The sequence below is a fragment of the Anabas testudineus genome, chromosome 10 (genome assembly GCF_900324465.2).
Source record: "Anabas testudineus chromosome 10, fAnaTes1.2, whole genome shotgun sequence".
Lineage (NCBI taxonomy): Eukaryota > Metazoa > Chordata > Actinopteri > Anabantiformes > Anabantidae > Anabas > Anabas testudineus.
The window spans coordinates 22,566,635-22,579,979 of NC_046619.1; positions in this window are offsets into that span (position 1 = coordinate 22,566,635).

Below are 13,345 nucleotides of genomic sequence, written 5' to 3' on the forward strand. Positions count from 1 at the left end.
GACCCACATTGATGGTCTTAAATCCTGGAGGAGGTCAAACACCAACAGGATTCAAACTGAAGTCTGCAGTAATGAGGACAGGAATGTTTTCTGGAGAGTTTTCTAATCATCAGGAAGCAAATCGCATCAAACATCAGTAAAATGTAATGTCCTAAATACCGACTGTGGGGGGGGGGGAGGGGAGGGCAGTGTTACACCAATCAGACTGAGGATGATTGAGACTATTTCAATGTTAAAAACAAGAACACAGAACATGATGGAAGAAAGATGTGCAACAAAAGGACAAGAGCATTGAAATGACAGTGATGGTAAAGATGCTGTTACACTGAAATGTTGAAGTTGAACAGAGAAACGACCGCGTTCATCACGTTAGAAACAGGAAAATGTGGAGACTAAGCTGGGAGCATTTCAGCTTTATGTCCTGTGGGTTGTGAATCTTTTCCCATTGTGATTCCATAAAACTAAAGCAGCAGCTTGATGGTGATTTGTTAATTCAGGAATCATCTAGAACAGTGTATTTCATTTCTGTTTCTAACATTTTTAATTGGTTCTGGTTGATTTTCTGTTTTTCCCTATTTAATCTAACTATGACTGACATCATCACAGTTTATCGTGGTCGTTTCTTTAACTTCCTGTTTGTGTCCGTTTTTCCAAACTCCTGTAATGATGCCGTTTCTATTTGTCCTGTCATTATCCACTTATGGCTGATGTTGTCACAGTTTAACATGTGTTTTGTGTTGTTTTCACTGCTGATGGAGACGCCTCCTTCTCTCAGGTCTGGATTCTGGAGAAAGAGAAGTTTGTTTCTCTTCCAAAATTTATGTTCTAATGTTTAACTGTTCACAGTGGAGGCGTCAGGCTCGCATCTTGAATAGAACCACTGGTCAATGGATTTGACCGTACGTTAGGACTTTACACTGACTGTGGTGTAAAAGTGTGAAGACAAACTGACTTGATCAGCTCAGTGCTACTGAACAGCTGCAGATTCAACATCAAATTGGACTGTATTTAACTTGCTATGAACGTTTTACATTTCACTAAACAAAGTCTGTTCTGTGGATGGATCATTGTTGTCAGATTTCCTCTACAGAGACCAAAGAATCAAACAGCATCAGTGAGTCCATTTCAAGTCCCCGCTTTCCTGTTATTCTCCACAGTACACGGAAAAAAGGCAAAACGCCCAGAACAGAACAATAACTGCAGCAGAGTCTGTTACTGTTATTAATCTGCAGGTCATTTAACACGCCACATGTGAGAAGCTGAAACCCTCAAATATTCAATTAATTAACTTATAAATAGATGCAGAATAAGTTGAAATTAATTGACATATTGTTGCTGTTTTAAAATATGACAACAACAACAACAACAACAACAAAATCAATAATAATAATAATCTCTTCTTGTATTTTCATATAACACCTGATAGATGGAAACAAGAAACAGGTCATTCAAATAAAAACCTGTTCAAAAGTGGATTTCACCGGGTTTTTATTTATTATTATTATTTTGAAGAAGAATTTACTTCATCAAGAAGCTGAAGTAGCAGCAGCCATATGACCAGCAGGTGGCGCCACGTCCAATCAAATGTTCTTCAACCTGCTGCAGCTCTACATCCCCTCAAATTACCTGCAGGACTGTAAAACGTGTCGTGGTCACTGGTGGAAAGTAGCTAAGTAAATTTACCCGTGAAGTTGTTTCCATCTTACTCTACTTTAGAAATCTGTTTCTCAACACAGAGAGAGATTTCTGTACTAAAAAAAACGGTTGTGAAACCTTCAGTTACCACCTTATTAGGTGTAAATCTACAATATATCGTTAACTTTTACTCCGAACAGCAGGGATGCTCAGTGTTTAGATGACATAACAGAACCAGCTCTGTTCCCACAATGACACAGTGAGAGGATGTATGCTCGTCATCAGGTTTCTGTGTGACTGTGTCTGTTTACATCCATCAAAACCTAAAAGCTGTCCTGGAGAATAAACCTGAAACTGGTTACTGGAGTTCCCCGACACAGAAACCACTTTGGGTTTTTACTGCTGACACATCTGCATAAATCCAAAGAGCCTCAGATGTGGAACGTGGTGGACTGGTGTGGATTCAGCTGCTATGGGAATTCAGTGGTGAGCAGAGAAGTGGAGGGTGGGGGTGAGGATGGGGGGTGGATGATGGTCCATAAAGAGTGGGACTGTCAGCCGAGGTTGGTTGTGTTCCACAAAATCACTTCAGACCGCAGTTTCTGCCCAAACACATCTACAACTTAACCTCTGCTGCACGTGACTGGTCGTCACGTTCCAACAATGAACAGCACCTGTGGTTCTGTTTGGTTCTATAGAAACAGAACAGGGTTGTCCTGTCAGACGGTCGTAACACAGCGAAGACGATGAGAGTTTTAACCTTATCATGTACACGTCTATGTGTTTCCACCGTGGATTACTGTGTAATGTCGGCCTCATATCTTTGCCTTTTACTAAAGATCATCACGACCAGACTGACATGTCTGACGATCGCTCTCCATCCTTCACTAAATGAATTCACCTGATACAGACACAGTTACTTAATATGTGAAACTCCACGCTCATTAAAGAATCTGGTTATTATGGACATTGGAAGACAAGTTTAACCGAGGAGGTTTTCTAAAATGATGCACTAATTACAGTTAATTTTGTTGGATTCTGATTTCCTTTAACACTGGTTCTAACTTCTATAAAGAAGAGGAATACAACAAGGCACTGATTCTTTTCATGGTTGTTCCTCCACACCTTCTTCTGGTTTTACATTCATGACAAAGTGGGAGCTTTGTTCTTCTTTTACAGTCAAGAATTGTCTTTGTGCGTTTTCCCTACATCCTGCTGAGATTTCACTTGCACACTGCAGGCCTGTATTGTTAAGCCTGACTAGAATGATGGCTGATTGGCCAGTCACGCTTTAAACCATCCGATTCTATAGAAAATGTTTATTTTTTATTCTGAGACTCATAAATGTGATTTGGAGATTTTCATTGGGCCGTAATGTTGGGTCCAAATTTTGTTACTGTTAAGAAATGTACACACAAATGTGTAAAAATGTTGAACATGGAAACAAACTTGTTTCACCTCTTCGTGTTTGTTTCTGTACAGCCCCGTCCCTGGAGGACTCGTCTGTCTGTGGTTGTTAAAACAAACTTTGTTTCAGCTGCTACATGTTGGGAGCTCAGGAGACTGCGCTGCATGATAATGGTTCCAATTTTCATTCAGTTGCCACAGTAGCTAGTAAGGACAACAATGGCAGCTATTAATGAGCTGCTTCCTATCAAAACAGTTTCTGATGCTAATTAGTCCTCTGGGAGCGAAGAGAGGCCCAGTAATAGATGTTTATAGAGTTCAGGGATAACGATGATAACAGGAGGTTTTAATGACAACTCCTGAACCACTGGGTGCTGATTACTAACTATTTCAAGTAGTTTTAAATTGTGCTGGTCACTAAACAAATTAGATGAGGTCTGATTGTTCCCCTACTGCCATCATTTGCCACTTAAACATAACATAAAACATATCATAATCTGATCCCTTGAAATGGTACTGAGAACACACACAGAGTAGACTGAAGGTCCCAGCCACTCTGACCTTCCAAACCTTGGTGGAATTGTCTTTGTCTCAGGAAGGGAATGCTGAAGTTGTTGTCTTATTGCCTGCTGTTCTTCTCTCTCTACTTATTCCAACCATCCCAACCGGTCGAGGCAGATAGCCGCCCACCCTGAGCCTGGTTCTACTGGAGGTTTCTTCCTCTAAAGGGAGTTTTTGCTCTTCACTGTCTCCTGGTGCTGCTCAGTGGGGTTATTAGGTTTTCTATATAATCCTGTAAACAGTTCTATTTTGTAAGGTCTTAAACACTGTAAAGTGCTTTGAGATGACTTCTGTTGTGATTCGCTGATCAACTGCAGCTAATTTCACATTTGTCTACGGTAATACCGTAGATGATCAGTAATACTGAGTCTCTCCAGAGAGAGTTAGTGGCTCCATGAAGGTCTCACTGTTGTTTTTAATTCTATTAACCTGCTGGTCACTGAGACATCTGGGAGCACTGAAGCCACCAGGACAATTATCACAGTGCAGTAATTAGACAAGTAGAGACAAACCAAAACACACTCACACACACAACATGGTGATCAGTCTTAGTTACACTGCCTGGCAGATCACAGTACCAGGCCAAACTTGGGAATAATTATTACTCATCTCAATCAAGAAATCAAATTTCTCCTCTTTTGTTGTTCAGTTAAAAACATAGCTCACATGATTCACATCTGTTGTTAATCACTAAATTTTTCTTTTAGAACTCGCTATATTTCAGATCTTAGTAAATCAATCAAGAAATGTAATCTAGTCCCATGGCATTAATGTCCAAGACCAACCAAAAGCTTAACAATGTCTTTTAAGTCCCCTCTGGTACCAGATGGCCAGTCTACAAGACATTTTGTCTTAGCTCTTGATGACAGGTTTTGTCCAAAGCCATTCACTCCTAAGTTTCCTGTGAGGGAACAGGACTGACACGGACTAAACAGGCAAGTAGTGGAGGATATATTTATTAAACAAAAGGCAGGGACACGGGGAGCTAACAAACACCAAAAGTAACAACTAAAAGAGACCCGAAAACCTGGTGGACAAACACAAAGTGACAAACAAAAGCTCTGCAATAACGCAGGCAAAAGACGAACTACTAAACCAACAAAACATACAATGTACCAACCAATAAATCACTAGACAAAAATACAAACTACACTCACTAATAGAAATACAAAGTAACAAATGAAAACCACTGCCGAGGGCAGGCAAAACATGAACCAATACACAAACCAACAATACAAAGTGACAACAAAAAACGGCACTGCAGTAGCAGGTAAATGGAAAACTCACACGTGGGGAAACAGTCCAACAAACAAAAAGTGTCCCAGGGAAAACCAACAAACAAAAGGGGAGCAACTTGACGGACAGACAAACCAGAGTTATGGAGGAGCACCACGCAATACAACACAACATGACGAACCAACAGGGAACAAAGGACTGAAGGGAGCTTATAAAACAAAGAGGGGAACACAGGTGAAATGAATCAGTTCATCAGGAGTCCAGTGGGATGAGTGAAGGTAGAGGAAGGGAAAACCAGGGAGACACTAGGTGGAGACAAAACGCCTTAACAGACAGGGATGAGGCCTGAATCCTGACATTTCCAGGTTCTAGGTTCCAGGTTCTGGATCCATGTAGTAACAGACAACAATCTTTTTTCTTAACAATCAGCTTCATCAACTCTATGACTGCCTCAACTTTTCTTTTTTATATTCACTTATTGTGGTTATTTCTTTATATTAAAAACTACACATCTTTCACAAAGAAATAGTAAAAAAAAGTCACAATGTAAAAGTTGCTTGATCTTTTAAGGGATTAAATGCCCAAATTCCTCTGAGGCTAAAGTTGTATATATTTGTTATTTGCTCGGTTTGAACAAAGGAGCTTGGCTCACCGGTGAGCTCCTTCTGCCTCATGGCACTAATTAACAGATTATGGCTGTAGCAACAGCAAACAAACACTGGGGTCACATTTACAGTACATTACTGAGCACAGGAGTCATCATGGCTCAGACCACACTAATCATCTGAAAACATCTTTTGTGTTTGATGCTTAATTCCAAACCAATTTCCTAGTTTCTGTTCTGTAGGATGACTCATAAGAATTAAACAGTAATGTCAAATCCAGTGGCCACTTCTTCGACTACGTAAACACCTTTAGCAGTAGGCTTTCATCATTATTTTATTAGGATTATTAGGATGCAGGAGGAAAGCAGTTAGGTTTGTCATTAATAGATAACAGCTCTATTTCCCCCTCAAGTGCCCAATGGACAGGAGTTACTGGAGGCTGAAGATGGACAGCCAGACATTCATAGGACTCGAAACACAAACAGACACAAGAACTGAAGATGTAAGCAGAGCAACAGCTGCAGCTTTGGTCCTGCATGTGTGTCTACACAGGAGGTGTTGGGTCCAGTACAAAGCGCAGATTACCAATGTTTTGGAAGCACTCAGAGCCCAACACACAATAGACATGATGTAGACACCGGTATAGACAGGCTTAGGTATAGACTAATGAAGACTCGGGTATCTGAAACAGACTCTCGAGTCAAGTCAAGTCAAGAAGCTTTATTGTCATTCCAACCACATATAGCTGAAGCAGTACATAGTGAAATGAGACAACGTTTCTCCAGAACCATGGTTCTACATAAGACGATAACGAGACAGAACATGGAGCTGAGGACTGCTAAGTTGTCCTAGCAAAACACATAAAGTGCATCCTGTGCAATAACACAAAGAGAAAGTGCAGACAGACGTCTGAAGACAGTGGAACACAGAACACAAAACACAAAACAGCAGCGACCAGTAACGGAAATGACTACAATTTACATCTGAAAGATGGAAACATGACAGATCTAGAGAGTGTGTGCTCGGTTCAGTTTGTGGTGTGTGTGTTGAGGAGCCTGATGGCTTGGGGGAAGAAACTGTTCAAAAGTCTGTTTGTGAGGGCCGAATGCTCCGGAACCTCTTCCCTGATGGCAGAAGTGTGAAGATTGGGTGTGAGGGGTGGGTGGGGTCGTCCACAACGCAGGTAGCCTTGCGGATGCGGCGTGTGGTGTAAATGTCCGTGATGGAGGGGAGAGAGACTCCAATGATCTTCTCAGCTGTCCTCACTATCCGCTGTAGGGCCTTGCGATCCGAGACGGTGCAGTTCCCAAACCAGGCAGTGATGCAGCCGCTCAGGATGCTCTCAATGGTTCCCCTGTAAAATGTAGTCAAGATGGGGGGCGGCAGATGGGCTTTCCTCAGCTTCCTCAGGAAGTAGAGACGCTGCTGGGCCTTTTTGCTGATGGAGCGGGTGTTGAGTGACCAGGTGAGGTTCTCCTCCAGATGGACACCAAGAAATTTGGTGCTCTTGACGATCTCCACTGACGCTCCATCGATGTTCAGTGGAGAGTGGTCACTCTTTGCTCTTCTAAAGTCAACAACCATCTCTTTAGTTTTCCCAACGTTCAGAGACAGGTTGTTGGCCTTGCACCAGGCTGAAGGCTGATGTACCTCCTCTCTGTTCGCTGACTCGTCGTTCTTGCTGATGAGACCCACCACAGTCGTGTCATCAGCGAACTTGATTATCTGATTTGAGCTGTGCATTGCTACACAGTCGTGAGTCAGCAGAGTGAATGGTAAATTAAATGGTAAATGGTCCGCACTTATATAGCGCTTTTCTACCTAGCAGGCACTCAAAGCGCTTTACACTGCATCTCATTCACCCATTCACACGCACAAGCACACACACATGGCAGAGCTGCTTTGCAGCTGACCTGACTCACCGGGGGCAACTAGGGGTTCAGTATCTTGCCCAAGGACACTTTGGCATGTGACGTGGCAGCCGGGAATCGAACCACCAATCCTATGATTGGCAGTCAACTGCTCTACCTATTGAGCCACAGCCACCCCACAGAGTGATCAGCAGTGGACTGAGCACACAGCCCTGTGGGGCCCCAGTGCTCAGCATGGTGGTGCTGGAGATGCTGTTCCCGATCCGGACTGACTGGGGTCTCCCAGTCAGGAAGTCCAGGATCCAGTTGCAGAGGGAGATGTTCAGACCCAGTCAGCTCAGCTTCCCAATCAGCTGCTGGGGAATGATGGTGTTGAATGCTGAGCTGAAGTCTATGAACAGCATTCGAACATTTGTGTCTTTGTTGTCCAGATGGCTGAGGGCCAGGTGGAGAGTAGTGGTGATGTCATCGTACTTCCTCACGTCGGCTGTGGAGAGACAGAGTACCTGATCATTTGAGGGAAGGGTGGATTTCCTAGCTACCGTGTTATTCTTTACCTGTATCTCAAATCGGGCGTAGAAGTCGTTCAGCACATCTGGGAGGGAGGCATCGCTATCACAGACGGGTGGAGTTGTCTTGTAGTTAGTGATCGCCTGGATGCCCTGCCACATGCGCCGGCTGTCTCCGCTGTCCTCAAAGTGGCCGTGGATCCTCCTGGCGTGCATGCGCTTCGCCTCTCTGATGGCTCGGGACAGTTCAGCCCTTGCTGTTCTTAAGGCCATCTTGTCTCCTGCTCCGAAGGCGGAGTCCCTCGACTTCAGCAGCGCACGCACCCTAGCAGTCATCCACGGTTTCTGGTTGGAGCGTGTAGTGACGGTCTTGGAGATGGTCACATCATCAACACACTTGCTGATGTAGCTGGTCACTGATGATGTGTACTCCTCCAAGTTGACGTAATCACCGGTGGTTGCAGCTTCCCTGAACATGTCCCAGTCGATGCACTCAAAGCAGTCCTGAAGAGCAGAGATGGCTCCTGCTGGCCAGGTCTTTACCTGCTTCAGAACCGGTTGGGAGTGTCGGACAAGTGGTCTGTATGCTGGAATTAGCATAACAGAGATGTGGTCTGAGTATCCGAGGTGGGGGTGGGGCTCCGCTCGGTAGGCGCCGGGGATGTTGGTGTAAACACGATCCAGCGCGTTCTCCCCCCTCGTTGCAAAGTCCACATGCTGATGGAGTTTAGGTAGCACTAACTTGAGATTTACATGGTTGAAATCTCCGGCAATGATGACCAGTCCATCAGGTTGGGCGTTCTGCACGTCGCTGATAGCTCCATGTAGTTCACCCAACGCCTCTTTGGCATTAACGCTAACGCTAGGAGGGATGTAAACTCCAAAAATGAAAACAGTGAATTCCCTCGATAAATAAAAAGGTCTGAACCGAACAGTCACAAACTCCACAAGTGGTGAACAGTAGTTGGAAACCAGTACTTACATCAGTCCGTGTTAATAAAAACACACACACCACCGCCGCGACTCTTACCGCACAGAGCTGGGTTCCTGTCGGCTCGAAACGCGGTTAGGCCGTGTAGCTTGATGGCGGCGTCCGGGACTCTGTCGCTGAGCCACGTCTCAGTGAAGACAAAGACGCAGCAGTCTCTGTACTCACGCCGCGTAGTTCGCTGTAGTCGGATGTAGTGCAGTTTATTGTCCAGGGAGCAGACATTAGCTAAAAACATGGACGGTAAAGCCGGCCGGCTAGGGTTAGCACTTAGCCTCCGCTTCCTCGAGCACCGCTTCCGATGTGCCTTCGCCCGGCCACCGCCCTCAGGCAAGGCCAGAGACTGGGGGCCTGGTGTTAGTGGCCGAGGTCGTAACCCGAGGTCGTGGAGGTCGTCCTGCAGATCGTCATGCAGCTTGGTCGGTGCATTATACCTGAGTCGAAGCAGCGTCTGGCGGTCGTAAACCCAAACACAACTGTTGTTGGTGTTCATGATTGTGTGTGGTCATGCTAAAAACGCGGAAAACCACGAAAAGCACCATTGTTGGTCTCCGGCGAGGCCGCTGCGAGCTACTGCCGCGCCGGCATCTTGGAAAAGCAAGACAAGCCGGGGACAGAGAGACTCTGAAAAGAGGAAACGTGGAGGGAGAGAGAAAAAACAAAAAGCACAGGCCTAAGCAGAATCCAGAAGAGGTTTACATGTAGACAGGCACACAAAACAAAAGTAGAAAAACCCAGTGACCAGGGGAACTGGAATGAAAGTTGTGTATACTGAGCAGAGGTGTAGGAACACAGGGAGTTTAGTACTTGGAGAAAGCTTACTTCTTCACAACCTTGTGGGATGAGTCCAACTGGATTTGAACATGGGAGGAATTCTAGAACTTGCAGGACTAGGAATGGACTGGAGTGAATAGATGCTGACCTGTTTAAAGTTGTCAAATTGGCTGCAATTATATATCATCCCGCATTATCTGAGTGAACTGCTATTGCCTTATGATCTGCTACGCCTACTTCGACCAAAAGATGCTGGCTGCCTGTCAGTACCTCGTATCATGAAAACTACAGCTGGGGGCAGAGCTTTTTCTTACAAAGGCCCAAAGTTATGGAATAGCCTTCCAAATAGCGTTCGGGACTCAGACACAGTCTCAGTATTTAAGTCTAGGCTAAAAACCTATTTATTTAGTGAAGCTCTACATCCCAGGGAGCCCTGGTGTCTGTGTTTCCTTCTAGCCCACCCTTTTAGTTAGGCTGTCACAGTTAGTCCTGCCGGAGTCCCTGCTGAACTCTACACTTAATATACATTCACCTCATACATTATCTGACTGTGATTACAACTAACTGCCATCTCTCCTCTTCTCTTTCTCTCCCTCTCTCTTTTCCCTCTTCCTGTCTCTCTGTCGAGCTACACATCGTTCCACCCTTTGCCTTCTGGAACTGTCTGACTCGTCCTGGCGCCCAACTTCTGGTCGGAGATCTGGTCTCTCGGATCCCCCGTATGGTCCCTATGGGATGCGTGTGGTGACCTGAGTTGGTCGGTCCTGGCCTCGACGGACGTCGGCAGCTGTTGAGGTCTCGACTCAATGCTCGATAGTCCAGGACTGGAATTTCCTACAAGTCTACTTGAGCATCCTCGCCAGCACTCGGAACTGACTAAGAAGGACTTTAATGCCCTTTTTAGCTTCTTAAAGTCCTGTGGCAAGTCTGTCTTTATTTCTGGCCCTATTCCCACTCTAGGCAGAGGTATAGGACGTTTCAGCAGAATCCTTAGTCTTCATACCTGGCTCGAGTCTACCTGCAAGTCTCAGCATCTAGGATTTATCGATAACTTGTCCCTCATTTTTCAGGAATGATGGTTTGCATCCCAGCCGTCATGGCAGCCGCATGCTCGCTGCTAATATACAGCACGCCATTCAGTGTACTCCTCATGACTGACAGCCCGTCCTTTTACCACCTGGAGATCCTCGCCTCCTATCTTCACCTCAGGGATCTGTTCCGCTCACCTCCCCTCTCTGTTCTGTGATCCCCACTAACCTAAGTTCTCTCTGCTCTAGCTGTCTTGTCCACTCTGTACCACCTCAGGATAACAGATTTGTCACAGGTTATCATCAAGGGGGTCAAAGGTCCAATCAGTGTCAATATTATTCCAGTTAGCATCAATGGCAGACAGCAAACAGTTCACAGACCAGTACAAAGAAACTATTCTAATCTTGTTAAGCCTCTGACCAACCCCAGTACTAATATTAGTGCCCCTACTACAAGACCTGGTCTTCTGAATGTTAGATCCCTCTCTAACAAAACATCTCTCTTAAACGACTTTATCCTCTCTCAGAATTTAGACTTCTTCTTCTTAAATGAAACCTGGCTGAGGATAGGTGAATCTATCCAGTTTCAGGAGCTCTGTCCCCCTAATTTCATTTATTTTACCTCCCCTAGATTAATTGGTCGGGGTGCTGGTGTTGCTTTGGTCTTTAAAAAACAATTCAAATGCTCAATGCTATCACTTAAACAGGTTCACAGCTTTGAAGCTCTGTCGTTTCTTATCCACTGCTCTGTTCCTGTATGTTGTACTGTCATCTATTGCACACCAAAAGCTAATGGTAACTTTTTGTCAGAATTCTCCCAGTATGTTGCTGACATTGTTGTGAGGTATGATAAGGTCATTATCGCTGGTGACTTTAACTTTCATATTGATAATAATACTAACACTCTAGCAAATGATTTTATCAGTCTTACTGAATCTTTCAACCTGGTTCAACATGTCAAAGGTCCGACCCATAACGAGGGCCACACCCTTGACTTGATATTCACTTTAGGTTTGACTCTAAATTCTATTGAGTTAAAGGACTCCATCTCTGATCATAATTGTGTCCTATTTGATACTTGTCTTCATCCAATCACTGTACCTCAGAAATCCACAGTTAAACGCCATCTATTTAACAGCCAGTCAGCAGCTAAATTCACTAGCACCTTCTCTTTGTATTTCTTGCACATCACATGTTGATGACATCGTCCGCCTTTTCAATAATAATTGTGCCTCTGCGCTAGAGGCTGCTGCTCCCTTAAAAACTGCAAATGTGTCCCGTAAAGACACCAACAAACAGCCTTGGATAGATGTCGGCATTCGTAGTTGTAAAGCTGAGTGTAGGAAAGCTAAGCGGAGATGGAAGAAAACCGGACTTCAAGTGCATTATGAAGCTATGAAAGAAGCATTACTCCACTACAATACGATGGTAAAGAACGCCAGATCTAAATACTTCTCAGACCTGATCACTGCTCACTGCCATAATCCTAAGTTTTTATTTCAGACTGTTGACAAGTTAGTAAACCCAACCCCTCCTAGCATCCCAGTTGAAAGTGATGCAGAGTGTGAGAAGCTCTTAACCTATTTTAATGATAAAATAAAATCAATCAGAGCTTCTGTCATCCCCAACTCCTCACCAGTCATAGTCTCACACCCTTTTAGAGAATGCACTTTAAGCCAGTTTCCTCCCATGACCTTATTTGAGCTACTACAAACTAAACTAACTTTCTCTAAAATGAAACCATCCTCCAGCCCAGTTGATGTCATCCCAACTAAGTTCTTAATCTCGATCATTGATTCGCTTACTCCCTCTCTCCTGAATATTTTCAATACTTCTCTGTCCACTGGGATTGTGCCAGATTATTTTAAAATTGCATGTGTGCAACCTCTTTTGAAAAACCCTGGTCTAGATCCCTCATCCCCCGAAAACTACAGACCAATCTCCAAACTATCCTTCATATCAAAGATTTTAGAAAAGTACGTGTCTAAACACTTATTTCTTGCTGCAGACAATTATAACATCTTTGACGAATTCCAATCTGGTTTTCACAAACACCACTGCACAGAGACCGCCCTACTGAAGGTAACTAATGACATTCTGTTGGCTTCGGATGCAGGTTTGTGCTCTATTCTTGTCCTCCTTGATCTTAGTGCTGCTTTTGATACAGTAGACCACCAAATTTTGTTAGACCGGCCAAAGCACTGGGCTGGAATAGAAGGCACTGCACTGGACTGGTTCTCCTCATACCTGTCCAACAGATTGTTTTGTGTTACAGTTAATAACAACAAGTCGTCTTTTTCTCCTGTAAAGTACGGAGTCCCACAAGGTTCAGTGCTGGGGCCAATCTTGTTCTCTTTGTATATGCTCCCTTTGGGACATATTATTCGCAAACATGGTGTTTCTTTTCACTGCTATGCTGATGACACTCAGCTGTACTGTCCCTTTAAGATATCAGACCACGGGGGACTGAGTTCCTTACATGAGTGTATAAATGAGATAAAAAACTGGATGGCTCAAAATTTCCTGCAGCTGAATTCTGACAAAACGGAAATAATTGTTATCAGCCCACAACGTATAGCCACACACATTCTGCCCTGCACAGATTCTCTCTTAGCTAATTCTAAGCCCACTGCAAAAAGTCTTGGTGTTTGGTTTGATAGTAAACTTAACTTCGAACATCATGTCACAAAGCTTGTCCAGGCATGTTTTTATCATCTTAGAAATATCTCCA